This window comes from Protopterus annectens, chromosome 7.part0 (assembly GCF_019279795.1).
Source record: "Protopterus annectens isolate FY-2018-M chromosome 7.part0, PAN1.0, whole genome shotgun sequence".
NCBI classification, from domain to species: domain Eukaryota; kingdom Metazoa; phylum Chordata; order Ceratodontiformes; family Protopteridae; genus Protopterus; species Protopterus annectens.
This window is the reverse complement of record NC_056739.1, coordinates 279,427,493-279,441,331: the sequence shown is the minus strand read 5'-3', so window position 1 is coordinate 279,441,331 and position 13,839 is coordinate 279,427,493. Positions and strand designations below refer to the sequence as shown.

General features: G+C 40.2%; 1 protein-coding gene across 5 annotated transcripts in view; it reads left to right on the top strand.

Moving 5' to 3' along the window:
• The window catches only part of TFEB (transcription factor EB), a 1,305,476-nt gene that overhangs the window by 818,028 nt on the left and 473,609 nt on the right, over positions 1-13,839 (top strand). The window lies entirely within an intron of this gene.

The window sequence follows — 13,839 nt, the reverse complement described above, 5'->3', positions numbered from 1 at the left end:
TTATTTAAACTGTATTTGCCTTAATATTGCTACACACTCGTGTGCTAGCTTGTACTGCATTTAAAGTGTTTCTGCTACTGTCATTAGCTCATTCTTTCTAATACAGAGAGAACTTTTTGAGAAAGCCAACCCACTTACACACACACACACACACACACATATATATATATATATATATATATATATATATATATATATATACATATACACAAATTCCAAGCTTGTTTTCTGCCTTTCCTGTAAGTAGCCTAGTCAAGATACAGATTTGCTGTATCCAGGACTGTTCGTAAGCTCCTGTGCCCCCAAGCCTTTCTGTGTTGGAGGGAGGCCTTCTAGCTTATCAGTGGGAAGTGGGAAGCACAAGGTAGCCTGTCTACCACAAGAGTGGTTTCTGGCCCAGAAATTGTAGTTTATTGGCTGTTTGGGCAGTTTTTCCATCTCTTTCAACTTTCTGGTTTAAAAGCCTGCGTTTGCGCTTGTTTCCCACCTTTCCTGTAACTAGTCTAGTCCAGATACAGATTTGCTGTGTCCAGGACTATTTGTAAGCTTCTGTGTCCCCAAGCCTTTCCTGTGTTGGAGGGAAGCCTTCTAGCTTATCAGTAGGAGTGATGAGCACTAGGTAGCGTATCTACAACAAGATCTAGATCCAGATTCTTAGTTTTATCAGTTGAATTTGCTTATTCGTGCTCAGCACTTGTTCAGAACTTGTTGTAAGCACTAAATAAGCTACAAATTACTACAGCATTCAACCTTCCTCATTACCTAGAGGAAAACATTTTTTGTACTTACTTTCCTCACTTGTTTAGAGAAAAACAGCTCTTGTACTCACTTTCGTCACTTGTTTAGAGGAAAACAGTTTTTTTATACAGGCATGTCCAAGGGTCAGCTCCCAGTGTTCTCTCCTGTCTATCTGATGAATCTGGGCATCCTGGGATAATGTAGCAGTTGTCTCATGTACACAGACAACCCTCTCCTCCTACCACCCAACACTACAACCCGTGAGAGATGCACATATTTAGTGAAACTGGAGGTAAAGATCTCTCCAACCAAGACTGAACTTGACAATCAAGCAGAGAAGGTAAACACTTGCACCCCACCACACTCATCACATAGTCCCACTAAACCTGCACCACTAAAATCCAGGCTAAACAAGGAGAAGGTTACTGTCACCTGCCTGTCGGGTGCCAGAATCTGCCACATAACCCAAGCACTCAGGTCACTCCACAACATGACTCTCTGATTGTCCATGTTGGTGTGAACGACCTGAGACGTACTTTCCTGGACTATATGAAAAGAGACATGGAAGAGCTCTCCGATCTTGTAGCCCAGGCAGGTATGAACCTAATCCTGAGTAGCATCCTGCCATCGCCCAGAATGATACCGAAGTACAAGGACAAAATTATTGACTTCAACAATTGGCTATGCTTCTGGTGTCATTCTAAGGGGATCCAGTATCTGTCTGCCTGGGACAACATGGTTGACAGACCATGATGCTTTGCCAGAGGTGGCTTGCACCTATCACCCCTGGTATTCCGGATATAGGCAAGGTTCAAATGACAAATTCACCACCGTAACAGGAACAGGTAAGCAAAAACTGAGGGTAATGCTACTCTGTGCTAGAAGTCTAAATCTCAAAATGCACTCCTTAAAATGGAGAACATCGATATATGTGCAGTGACTGAGACCTGGTTCAAGGCTCCAGAGAGCACCCCTGCATTACCAGGCTATAACGCATACCACACTTTTTGGCCATCTAACATGGACCAGAATACCAAAGGTGGAGGTGTGTCCATATTCATTAAGGATATCCACACCTCCAGACTAGTTGCTCAGCATAATGCATCCGAGGTTATCCAAGAGCAGCTAACTCTGGTCAAAACTGCAGTCCAAATTGTAGCTTGCTACAGATCTCCCACCATGTCCCAGAATTCCCACTCCTCTTTTCTTGATATACTGGAAAATATTAGGGTTCAACCAAACACCCTAATATTGGGCGATTTCAACTACCCCACCATTAACTGGGAAAACTACTCATGTACCAACTCCTTCGCTCAGTGCTTTCTGGAATTCATAAATTCCAATGCCCTGGATAAACTTATCCACACCCCCACCAGGGCAACAATATCCTAGACCTAGTCATTACCAACACAAGTGACCGGTGTTCCACACCTGAAGTCAACTCCTCGTTGGTCAGATCCGACCATAATAAGCTAATCACCCTAGATATCCACATCCTGCCCCTACCCCCCATTAAGGAAACCATGGTAAAAAAATTTTCCAAAGCCAACTTCATGCTTCTTAAGACAGAAGTGGCGAACTTCATGACACCCATGCAGATTGACAATACAGTTGCGACTGCTGAATCCTACACAAATGCACAATATAAGCACTTACATGAGTGCATGGATCGTGCTGTCCCAAACAGAACCAAGACCTTATCCTCCAAGAAAAGGAAGCCACTCTGGTTGTCCCCTGCCATAAACAAACTCTACAACAGAAGGAAGAAACTGTTGCAAAAGAGTGTAAAATCCCATGAGTGGAGGAGCTCCCTGGTCAGCCTCAGTAAGAATTTGAGAGCCCTTATAAGATCCTCCAAAGCTAGCTATGAAAACAAGATCACCACTGATTCTAAGGACAACCACAAAGCATTCTATAGTTATGTCAAGAATCTCAATGGCAACACCCAGATCTGCTCTGAGTTGCAGCACAATGGCACACAAATTACAGAACCAACTGATATTGCCAACATCTTGGCAGATTTGTTCAGTGCTAACTTTACCCCCCTGTCACCCCCTAAAGGACCCATGTCTATAAAGGAAGAATGAAGAATCCCTGCAATCACAGCTACACAGGTAAAAGCAGCAATCTCTAAAGCCAAAAATACAGCATCCATGGGACCATACAACATCCCAGGCTGCGTTTTACACGAACTTCAGAATGAACTGGCTCCCCACCTAAGCATCATGTTCAATCATAGCCTCACATCAGGCTTTGTGCCCACTGAATGGTGCACCTCAATAGTTATCCCACTCCACAAACCACCACTGATCCTGGGAACTATCGCCCTATTAGCCTGATGAGCCTGGTCTGCAAGGCCATGGAACGTATCATCATGGAATTCATAAACAAAGACATTGGTACCCTCCAAACTCTGGACCCCACCCAGTTTGGGTTTGTGAAAGGCAGATCATGCCTCCTGAACCTGGTTGACTTCTTTGAGGCAGTCACCAAAGCCGTAGATGAGGGTAAGGTGGTTCACACAGCCTCTCTTGACCTTGCCAAGGTTTTTGACACCATCCCCCATTCTGGAATTATAGCTAAACTCACTAAACCAGGTATAAATTCCTATGTCACAAGATGGGTTTCCAACTGCCTCACTGACAGAGCCCACACTGTAAAAACATGGGTTCTAGGATTCTGATTTTTAACAGTATTGGCATACTCTCCAAAAGGGGTATGTATGTATGTATGCATGCTTGTCTGCGTCTGTGTCTGTGTATGAAAGGAAATTCTGTCACATATAAGACTAAAAATGGAAATTCATTCTGCTGTGGTATGCAGGCACAGAGTAATATTATACATAATGTGTACTGAACAAGGTAGGGAACAGTTGCATAACTGGCATTTAAAGATGTCCTTAAAGTTGAACATTTTTGTGTGGTCTGTAAATAGACATAGAGACCATTAAAAAAAAAAAAAACTGTAACAGACATTTTGTTCAAGATTTATAAAATGAGCACTTTCATGAGCTTTTTTAAATAATTAGTTGTTAATATGTGATATTGAAAAATTGCGTTCATAAATAAAAACAGACTTCATTATTTATTATGCCACTTTTAATGCATGTTCCTGTCTTTAGCTACTTATTTTTTACTTTCTTTCCTGATTATCAAAACACACCTGGTATAATCTGTGTCTTATTCCCAGTCAATGTTTGAACCTGTCCTCCCCAACCATAGGGTCACCAACTTGGTGACTGACAAATAAGTATAATAAGAGATGTACAGAAACATGTTCAGGGCCCCTCATTTAGTGTTATCCTTAAAAGAAACCTAAATGTTCTCAATTGTGATGCAGCACAGTCAAAAGTATGGAAATATGTCCAACTTCCTCCAGTCAGTACCTCTCAGGCAAAGAAAATCTTTAGGCATGATATTTCCCCTGCTCAGGCTGGACATCTTATGAACAAAATTAATTTCCAAGTACATGTTGCTGGAATTGTGAAGAGACATTTAACCACTCTGTTCCACAGTTCATCTAAAGCATTATATATTCTTGTAAAATAGTTCTGGTGAGTCTGCAGCTGTGGTGTAGAGTGATAAAGCCCTGACTATGGCCCAGACAAGAGTTTGACTAGTTGTTTGAACATGGTGTGTGCCCATACTGGGGGTGGGGTGCTGTATGGCTTGCACTGAAGCTCCACTGACAGGGTCCTACTGGGGAGGAAGCTTGTCAGTCAGTGTGCGCCAAGTTAGGAGGATGTGGGCATGGCCACCCAAACCAGTGATGCCAGGCCCTGTCTGTGCATGGTGGGCTGAGCATACATGTGAGAATAAGGGGTGTAGGTAGCTCTCAGGTTGATGTGAGTGCTGACATTACCACTGGTGGTGGGGTTAGGTTTATAAATGAAAATGCAATGCACTCATTGTCATGATGCAAAAAGCACCCTCAAGGCATATTGTGGGTTAAACTTCATTTTATTTTTGTATAGCATGTTTAGTGTAGTATCTCCCAGTTTAATTTCTCTGAGTCTTTTGGGTTGGTAATACCATGACAAGAATGAACCTCATTCCTAAGTCAGGGTATGATTAAGGTTCATGAACGTAGTATCAATCTTTGAGGTTAGCCAGAAGTGTTCTTCACACCACCCGCAGTGTGCCCAGAATTGACTCCTCCTGTAATTTGTACAGAGTTACATGCATCTGTAACATGTCCAAGTACAACTGTAAATTCTTTTTACAAGAACTGTTTCTGCTACCACTATTACTATTGGAATTGTCTGGGTATCCTTCTTCCACATTGCCCTCTTTTCTGCTTGTAAATCCTGGTGCTTTATGACTTTGTCTCTCTGTATGTAAGACGCTATAGTCACGGAGTATAGCAATTTCAATGATCAGTGCTACTTTTGTATTCTTTTCATAGACTCCTATATCTGGTTTTCTCCCATCTATTTGTAATAGGTGATTCCATGAAATATAAACATCATCATAATGATTTGTGGCTAATGTTTCCAATACTTCTCAGTACTTCAATATTATATGCACAATTGTAGTGGCAATAGGACATTCTTTATGAATGAAAAGTAACATTTTCAGCTGCTTGTCTGATGCTGCCCATCAATTGTGAAACTCTTGTGTCTTCACGTGTGAAATCTCTTCAGCCAGTCTGAAATGCAACTGTATCTTTATGGGTGCTGCAAAGAAATTGTCAAAGTAAAAACTGGATGAAGAAATATTAAGAACTGGCAGTAAAGTGAGTCAGCATTCTAAAACTGCAAGGCACACTTTGGTTATGTTTTCAGTATGCTATTTTAACTTCTATACACAAGATTAACAACTTTGTTATTAATTTAACAGTATTAACAAAACTAGGGAAAATTCCTATCTTGTACATGAATGTAGATTTCGTATTAGAAAAATGTGATGATGTGTTGCGGGCAAGACTTTGGGTAGGATTCAGAAAATAAGAACTGCAGTTTGTCATCACTGCCCTGTGAGCTGTCTGAACTATGAGATTTAGAAAAAAAGACTTTAAATTGAGTCCTCATGAGTAAATTTAGGTAGTTCAGCATGCTCCTACTTGGTCACAAGCTCATTTCATTTAGCACATCCTCCTGTCTCTCAACAGGCTATCACTGGTGATTTAAGATTATCATTACATGGAGAGGCTGCATAAGTGGATGGGTTACTCATTATTGTATTATTACTGTAGCTGTACAGGGTAACAGGAGACAGAAGATACATAACTCAAAACTGCCCTACATGCAGAAACCATATACATGCAGAATGTTTTGTCATGATACAGTGAGTTGTATGGCTACCTGCTGTGCAGATTAAGGCTGCAGCATGTACTACTTGGATTCTACATATGACCACTGTGGATCATAGAGTGTAAACAGCTTATGTTGAGTCACAGGCTGGTAGTGTTTGGAAAGCATGACCTTCTGAATCTGTATCTGCCTTACTGTATTAGGCCTAGTGACAGCTATACTGTTTTGCACATAAAAATTATTCTTTGTGGCTAGGTTTCTGAATCGGTCCATCTGTCATCAAGTTCGCATGTATCTCCTAGGCATACCTCCCAAATGTACCGAATTACTCGTTTTTTACTGAGTTTTGGGGTCCAAATAATGGGGTGCCACGATGCCAGATTTTTTTTTTAAATTGTTTTCTTTTTGTGCTTTGGAGCTGACGTCATCACGTGCGCGCTGACATCAGCTCCAACAGACTGTCGGAATTGAGCTTAAGAGCTTAAGCTGCGAGCATGGAAATGTCTTTTTTTCAAGTTTTTAGACTAGCTGTGAGCGTGGAATGATCTCTTAACTTTGAAGGAAACTAGTTGCTAGCACTTAAGTCTTTGGAGCTTTTCTTCTGTTGTGTACTGCTTTGGAGCTAAACTTGCTACTGTATGTGCTCAAGGGAAGAAATGGAAACAAGTCAACAAAACTGCTTTCAGGTATTTTATTGCTTTGGAGCCAAACTAATGGGGAAATTGCCACTTTCAGGTATTTTTCTTCTGTTGTGAAAGTTACTGCTTTGGAGCCAAACTTACTTTCTGCTGTACTTACAAACTTGCTTTCTGTGAAAGTGAAATGTTGGAGCCAAAGTAAGTGTGTGTGTGTGTGTGTGTGTGTGTGTGTGTGTGTGTGTGTGTGTGTGTGTGTGTGTGTGTGTGTGTGTGTGTGAAAATGCCCCCAAGTCAAATACACCTGGTGGCTAGAGGTACTAAGGCTCAAACCCTGTGCCTTGGGTACCAGGCAAAAGAGCCTAAAGTCCCTAGCCGCTACCACTTGTGAATTTATGCCCCATATTTTTGTTCTATTCCTCATTAAATCTGTGGTTTTCAGGATTTGTGTGGCAATGGCAAATCACTGAAGGACTGAATTCCCTAAATGACAGGCATTTGAATTTCAGACTTCATAGTCTTCAGAAAATAAATGGTAACACAAAACCTTTTATTCTAGCAATTTTCCAGGTTTATCAGTATTTGAAATTTGTCCTTATTTTGGGGCTGTATACTCCCATTATTGGCTTTGTCTAGGTTTTTGTGCTAAGACGTAGAGAGCTATGGTGAGAACTGAATTCTGTATTCCTCCGTTACTGGCTTTGTCCAGGTTTTTTGTGCTAAAAGGTTGAGAGCTATGGTGAGAAGTGAGAACTGAATTCACTAAATGATGGCCATTTAATTTTCCATCTTCTGTCTTTCTAGAAACTGCTGATTTGGCATAGTGGTATGTTGCTCTGACTGTAATGCACAGAGTCCTGGCTTCAAGACATGGCAGTGAAATGCATGGTGGTAACACAACATTTTATTCTAGCAACTTTCCAAAATTATACAAGCAATGTTTAAAATGTGTCCCTGGTTTTTGGCCATTTGCCCCCCCCCCCCCCCAAAAAAAAAAAAACAAACAAACTGAGATTGAAAATAAAGTTGACTATGGCTTACACTTTTGTCTATATATATATATATATATATATATATATATATATATATATATATATATATATATATATATATATATATATGTATATATATGTGTGTGTGTGTGTGTGTGTATTGTGTGTGGAAGTAGACTTTTATGATGGAAATGTTCTAAATTGGGCGGTTTTGTCATTATTGGTTTATGCATTTTGTTTCATTGCCTACTGAAAAAAATGTTCAAACAATAAATTTTAAAATGTGCTGTAACTTAAGTCTAACAAGTGTGCTGTATTATACAAGGAATATAATTTAATAAAGTCAGGAAAATGTATCAAGGAACGCATGTATGTTTCTTGTTTTGTGTGCAAGCCAGGGGCCTGTGATTTGAAAACAGCCTAAAGGTAATCTTTATCCACCACTGACCAGATGCATTTTCTTTGGATGTGGTGTGGGTTTCAGTGCTGTTTAAATGAATGTGAGTTTCAAGGGTAGAGAAGTTTTAATGCCATGTCTATTTTCATTGTGAGATTGTGATGCTTTGTTTTGTAGATATCTATTAGTGTTTGTGCATTGTGGTATAAAATGTAAAAATAAAATCAAAATAATCACTGTAGAAGTAAAGCAGTATGCACACATTAGTGTTTATGGTAAATGGGGCAAAATAGCCAGGTAATGGGACATTGGAATAGCTGCAGGGGACTCTGGTGCCATATTTTGGTTGTCTGTTCTTCAGTTTGTGTTTGAAAGTTGGTATCCCACAATCCCATTGGAGTAGGTGGGGTTACTTAATTATGCAAATTATAAATTAATCAGCCTACAGATTTGTACTTATTTTTCCTGGGCCTTGTCCAGATTTTTGATGTTTCCAGGTTGAGAGTTATGATACTAGGCTAACAACCACCAGGATCTTCATAAGCCTAGCCATACAGCTCAACCCAATTGTATCTTTATGAATCAAGGGTGTTTATTAGGAGGAGTATATTGGTTAGAAGTGTCTAAAAGTTATGGGGGTGGGGTATGTTAGTTTGGGCAAAGTTACTTTCTGCTTTTCTCTATCTGAGACATGGGGGCCCAGACCTGGAGTTTGTTCATAAGGTGATATTTTGCAAAAGCTACACTGGAAATGTTGCAATAAATCACTTAAAGATATCCAAGATGCATCATGAAGTTATAGCAACATCTGGATTTCACTGAGATTGAACATACATACACCTGAAATATACTGCAAGACATAATCCAGTTTTCAGTTTCTGAAGAGTGCATCACTGTTCAAGGAGAGTGACAAAGTATGGATGTATGAGGTTTTGCATGAGGCAACAAGTATTGGTATGGAGTAGACAACTATGTTTATTTTTGGGACACATTAAAGTATGGAGATGGTGTATTCCTTAACTTAAGGAACTCCATGCTGCAGAAGTGAACACAACCACATTTTAAATAAAAACAAAGATAAGGATGGGATAGGACAGCATATAATAATAAAAACAAGGGTCTTTATACAAACTGCTTAACTGGAAGTCTGAAGGGGATACCTGCAACAGGATATTGATGAAGGCAGGGGAAAAATAAGGTATTGTCCATTTTAAATTAAGCCAAAGGGAGCAGAATCCGGGGTCTTAGACATATGGTACCTGATAGTCATAAAGCTGTTGAGTGACAGATTAGTCAGCTGAGACCCATTTACTTAAATGTCTGTTGATTTTAGCAAACTGAACTTGTGGTTTACTGAGTTTTAGTATTGTCTGAGTATTGTCTGATGCATGGCAAGTGAGGGGACTACCTGTAGTAAGGCCTATTGCTCTATTAACTGTTTAAAAGAATTTGAGTAATTCTTAGAAAAATAGTCCCTTGAGGGCTGGACACAATTTGGAGACAGAGCAAGAGACAGCAATTTGAAAGGTACCAGGCTACAATACAAAGCATTCTGTTTGCTATGTGAGAATTATTTACTTACATTTAGCCATATATTTCAGCACCTGCTAGATTTATGGTGTACTTAAGACTATTAAGTGAATGCTGTGTAAAATGCTGGACTTGCTTGTCAATGACTTATTGTTTGCAAGCAGTCAGTTTTCAGTAGTATGGGTTTGTTAAAACATGAGTGGCAACCATTTTGTATTTAAGGCATATTTAGGGGTAAGGCAGTGGTGTGAGATATAAACATGAATGCAGTACTCGGTGAGTACAGCAGTGCATGCTACAAACTGTATATTTGCATGCCATTAATTAATGGTTGATATTACTGTTTTCTGTTTGCCTGCATTGCTTCATTTGTTCTCCAGTTTTACCGTAACACAAAGTGAGTAAGAAGAATGGTGAATGACAGACGTGCAGCACTACGTGCTTTCCAATACTGACCGTCATAAGCAGCCTTGCTGAGAAGTAGTGGTTCATTACTGTTAATGCTATTTTCACATCAACAGTCTCCATTATAATGCATTCTCCCTTTCGATGTTTCCATTCATACTTAAACTATAGAGACTGCATTTATAATATTCATGAGCTACAAAATTGCATCAGTGACCAAGGCTCATACATATTCATTATGTATGCATTCATATAATTATGGCGTGATAACAGTCAGTGGCTGTGGTTGAGGTTTGCTGCTGCACATCCATGGAGTACTAAAAGTAGATTACACCTGTAGTACCAGGCTTCATACATCTCTACAATTCAGATAACATTTGTGTGCTGCTGTGGTTATATCTACATTCTGTAAAGTGTATGTTTCTTCAGTGTGGTGGTATTTGGAATACAGTGTAGAGTCATCTGTAACCATTTTAGCTTGCCAGTTAATGCAAAGCAAACAAATGTTTTGTTTTTATTGTTAGTACTTGTCTGCATTTGGTATGATTATAAAAGTAATACTGAAATTAATGATAGAAATATCAAAAACAAGAGTTTTGTTTAATTTAATGAAAGCGTTTTTAACTTAGTTTTCAATATTTTGTCCCTAGACTTGCAAAATGTATGCTCCTTGAAAATGTTAATGTAAAGGGGGGGGGGTGCAAAGGGCAAAAGGAGCACTTAATATAAAAAACATTTATTTATTTATAGAGTACATATACATGAGAAACACTACAGCATCTGAAATATGCGCATAGTTGCTGTAGGTGGATTGGACACTCTAAATTGGCCCTAGGCGTGAGTGCGTGCATGTGTGCGCCTTCTATGGAAGGTTGGGTGCCGGGCTAGCAACTCGACACCATACAACTCCACTGCCAGTCATGAGCAGACAAGTGATCCGCTCTGGCAACCCCTAACCCCTAAAAGCCGAAATAAGAAGATTCATAATATGTTTTATTTTGCTATAACCTAAAAATGACAGACAGTGGTACTTATCCTTAGAAAAGCACATCATAAGGACACAGCAGGGGTCTAACTGAGGTAATATTTAAAAATACAAAATGTACATTTTTTTTTGTGAAACAAATGGCAAAACCAGAGCTTCCAAATGGCTAAATAAGATTACTGGTGGTACCTAGCAATAAAGGGCCATTTTTCTCTACCCCCACAAAGTATTACAGCAAATTTGTCAGAATACTATAGCTCTCTCTAAAGCTAAAAACACAGCATCAATGGGACTGGATGGTGTCCCCAGCTGTGTGCTACACGAGCTAAATGAGGAATTAAACCCGCACATAAGGCAGCTGTTTAATCTCAGCCTTACCACAGGATACGTGCCCAAGGAGTGGCGTACGGCAACTGTGGTCCCACTCCACAAAGGCGGTGCCTCTACGGACCCTGGTAATTACCGCCCCATAAGCTTAACAAGTCTAGTCTGCAAAGCTATGGAGAGGATCATAATGGAGCTCATAAACAAAGATATAGGGGACTTGCAGACATTGGACCCGACCCAGTTTGGCTTCGTCAAGGGCAGATCATGCCTTTTGAACTTGGTCGACTTCTTCGAAACAGTCACCAAGGCCATTGATGAGGGAAAGGCAGTCCATACAGCCTACCTTGACCTTGCAAAGGCTTTCGACACAATACCCCACTCGGGTATTGTAGAAAAACTTACCAGCTTAAATGTAAACCCATATGTCACAAGATGGGTTGCAAACTGGCTTAAGGACAGAACCCACAGGGTTAGAGTTGCTGGCGCTGTCAGACTCCAAGCCGGTCACAAGTGGTGTCCCACAGGGCTCGGTCCTTGGCCCCCTATTGTTCGGCATCTACTTCTCAGAAGTACAGGCCAACATGGGAGGACTTTGGCTGACAAAGTTTGCAGACGACTGCAAACTGGGTGCCATAGTGGAAAGTGCATCGGACACGGATATCCTTCAGAAGGGACTCATGGAAACAGATAGCTGGTGCCAGAGCCATGGCCTGAAGTTAAACGCCAAAAAATGTATAGTCATACCCTTCAGGAAAAACAAGGTAACCCCAAGCTACCATATAGGTGGCAATCCACTAAGCACAGAATAGGTTATCAGGGACCTGGGGACCCAGGTTGACAGTGGCCTTTCTTTTGACACTCACATTGCTAAAGTGGTTAGAAAGACCTTCTACATTGCCCACCTGATCATGAATGGATTTACATCCAGATCTAGTGAGGTCATTGTTCCCCTGTACTCTTCACTTATCAGACTAATGATCGAGTACAATGCCCCATTCGGGATGCATCTCACCCGACATCTGCAGCAATTGGAGAGACCCCAAAAGTTCCTCACCAAAAGGATAAAGGGACTCCAAAATCTGTCATATGCTGCCAGATTGAAGAAACTCCAGCTCTATTCAGTCGCATACCATCTGCTCAGAGGTGACATGTGCCTGACATACAAGGCCATGTCCAACCCGGAATTAATGGACATGCTCCACCTCAAAAAATCCAAATCCACCAAAACCACTAGAGCAAGCGACTTAAACCTTAGCACGGATATAACTAGGACGTGCTGGAGGGATAGATTTATCACTCAGAGACTCCCTATGCTGTGGAATAAAATCCCGGTCCATGTGAGGCAGAGCACCTCGCTGGCTCTGTTCAAGAGAAATCTTGACCTGTGGATGGGAGATGGGTTTACCCCGGGAATCATCTCTGTGTCACTGCTGAACAGAGGCACAACAAATTAATGGGCACAGTATTTTTTCATATAAGGGGTGGCGTAAGCCACAAAACTTTGGGCTAGGCTTATAAATGCCTTAGGGCAGATAGCCTAGTATAAACCTATGAACCTATGACCTTCAGCTATAATACAGTTAGATGATGGTTTCATCTGTAATGACAAATCGTATTTCTTAAGTCAGTTTACAATAACAAAAAATAAATAAATCAGGGACTTAGATACTTTGGTAAAATGCACATACTGTCCCATGGAATAACGTGCCCCTTTTGAGTAGGTAAACTACCTTTGACTGGGAGAGAATCACAAATACAATGGCCATATAGCTCTTTGACAGATACAGTCCCCTGTCAACAAACCATATCAATAATAAGAAAGGATCCTGAAACTGCTGTTTTACTTTTATAAATCACGTGCCAGCCCAAACAGTTGTATAGAGATCAAATAGAACTCAGAATAAAGCCAAGTATGGTGCTGGACTATAACAAAAACCCACTTAACACTGGATTTATTTGCCATGTTTAAAAGGCTGTATACCAGTTACCTGAAGACAGTTCAATGTAAAAGAAAATCAGGAACTTATAATAAGGTATTTGTAAAAACACACACATACTGTGCCAATGGAAAGTGTCTGTCCTGATGGGGGTACAGTATCTTTGACAGTGAAAGAATCACAGAAATGTAATGGCCATCTTTCTCTTTAATGGATACTTTCCCATATCGATAATCAGTTACAAGTCAACTTGAACTGCTGTTTACTTTCATGCATCACATAGTGCAAAAAAATATACCCATATTCTATATTCTTATGTCTCATTGATAACGAAACAAAATTGTAATAGCCACAGTGTCATAGTTCATCTTGCTGCTGTTAGACACGTACGCAGCCCCCGATAAACCATATTTTTATTTCACAGTTTTCATGTAATGACACTGTTTTGGTATGCAGCATACCTTCTCACTCCCTTTTCCATATCTGTAATATTTGATTGTGAAAAAAATGAGAAAATAATATTGGGGACAATAATTTTTCTTGTTTTTGAACATGTGTACATGTTCATAATATTGGTTACATGTAGCAATTCAGTGTAACCTCCTCTGCATACTTTGTCTTTGTAACTGGTTCCCTCTCTTT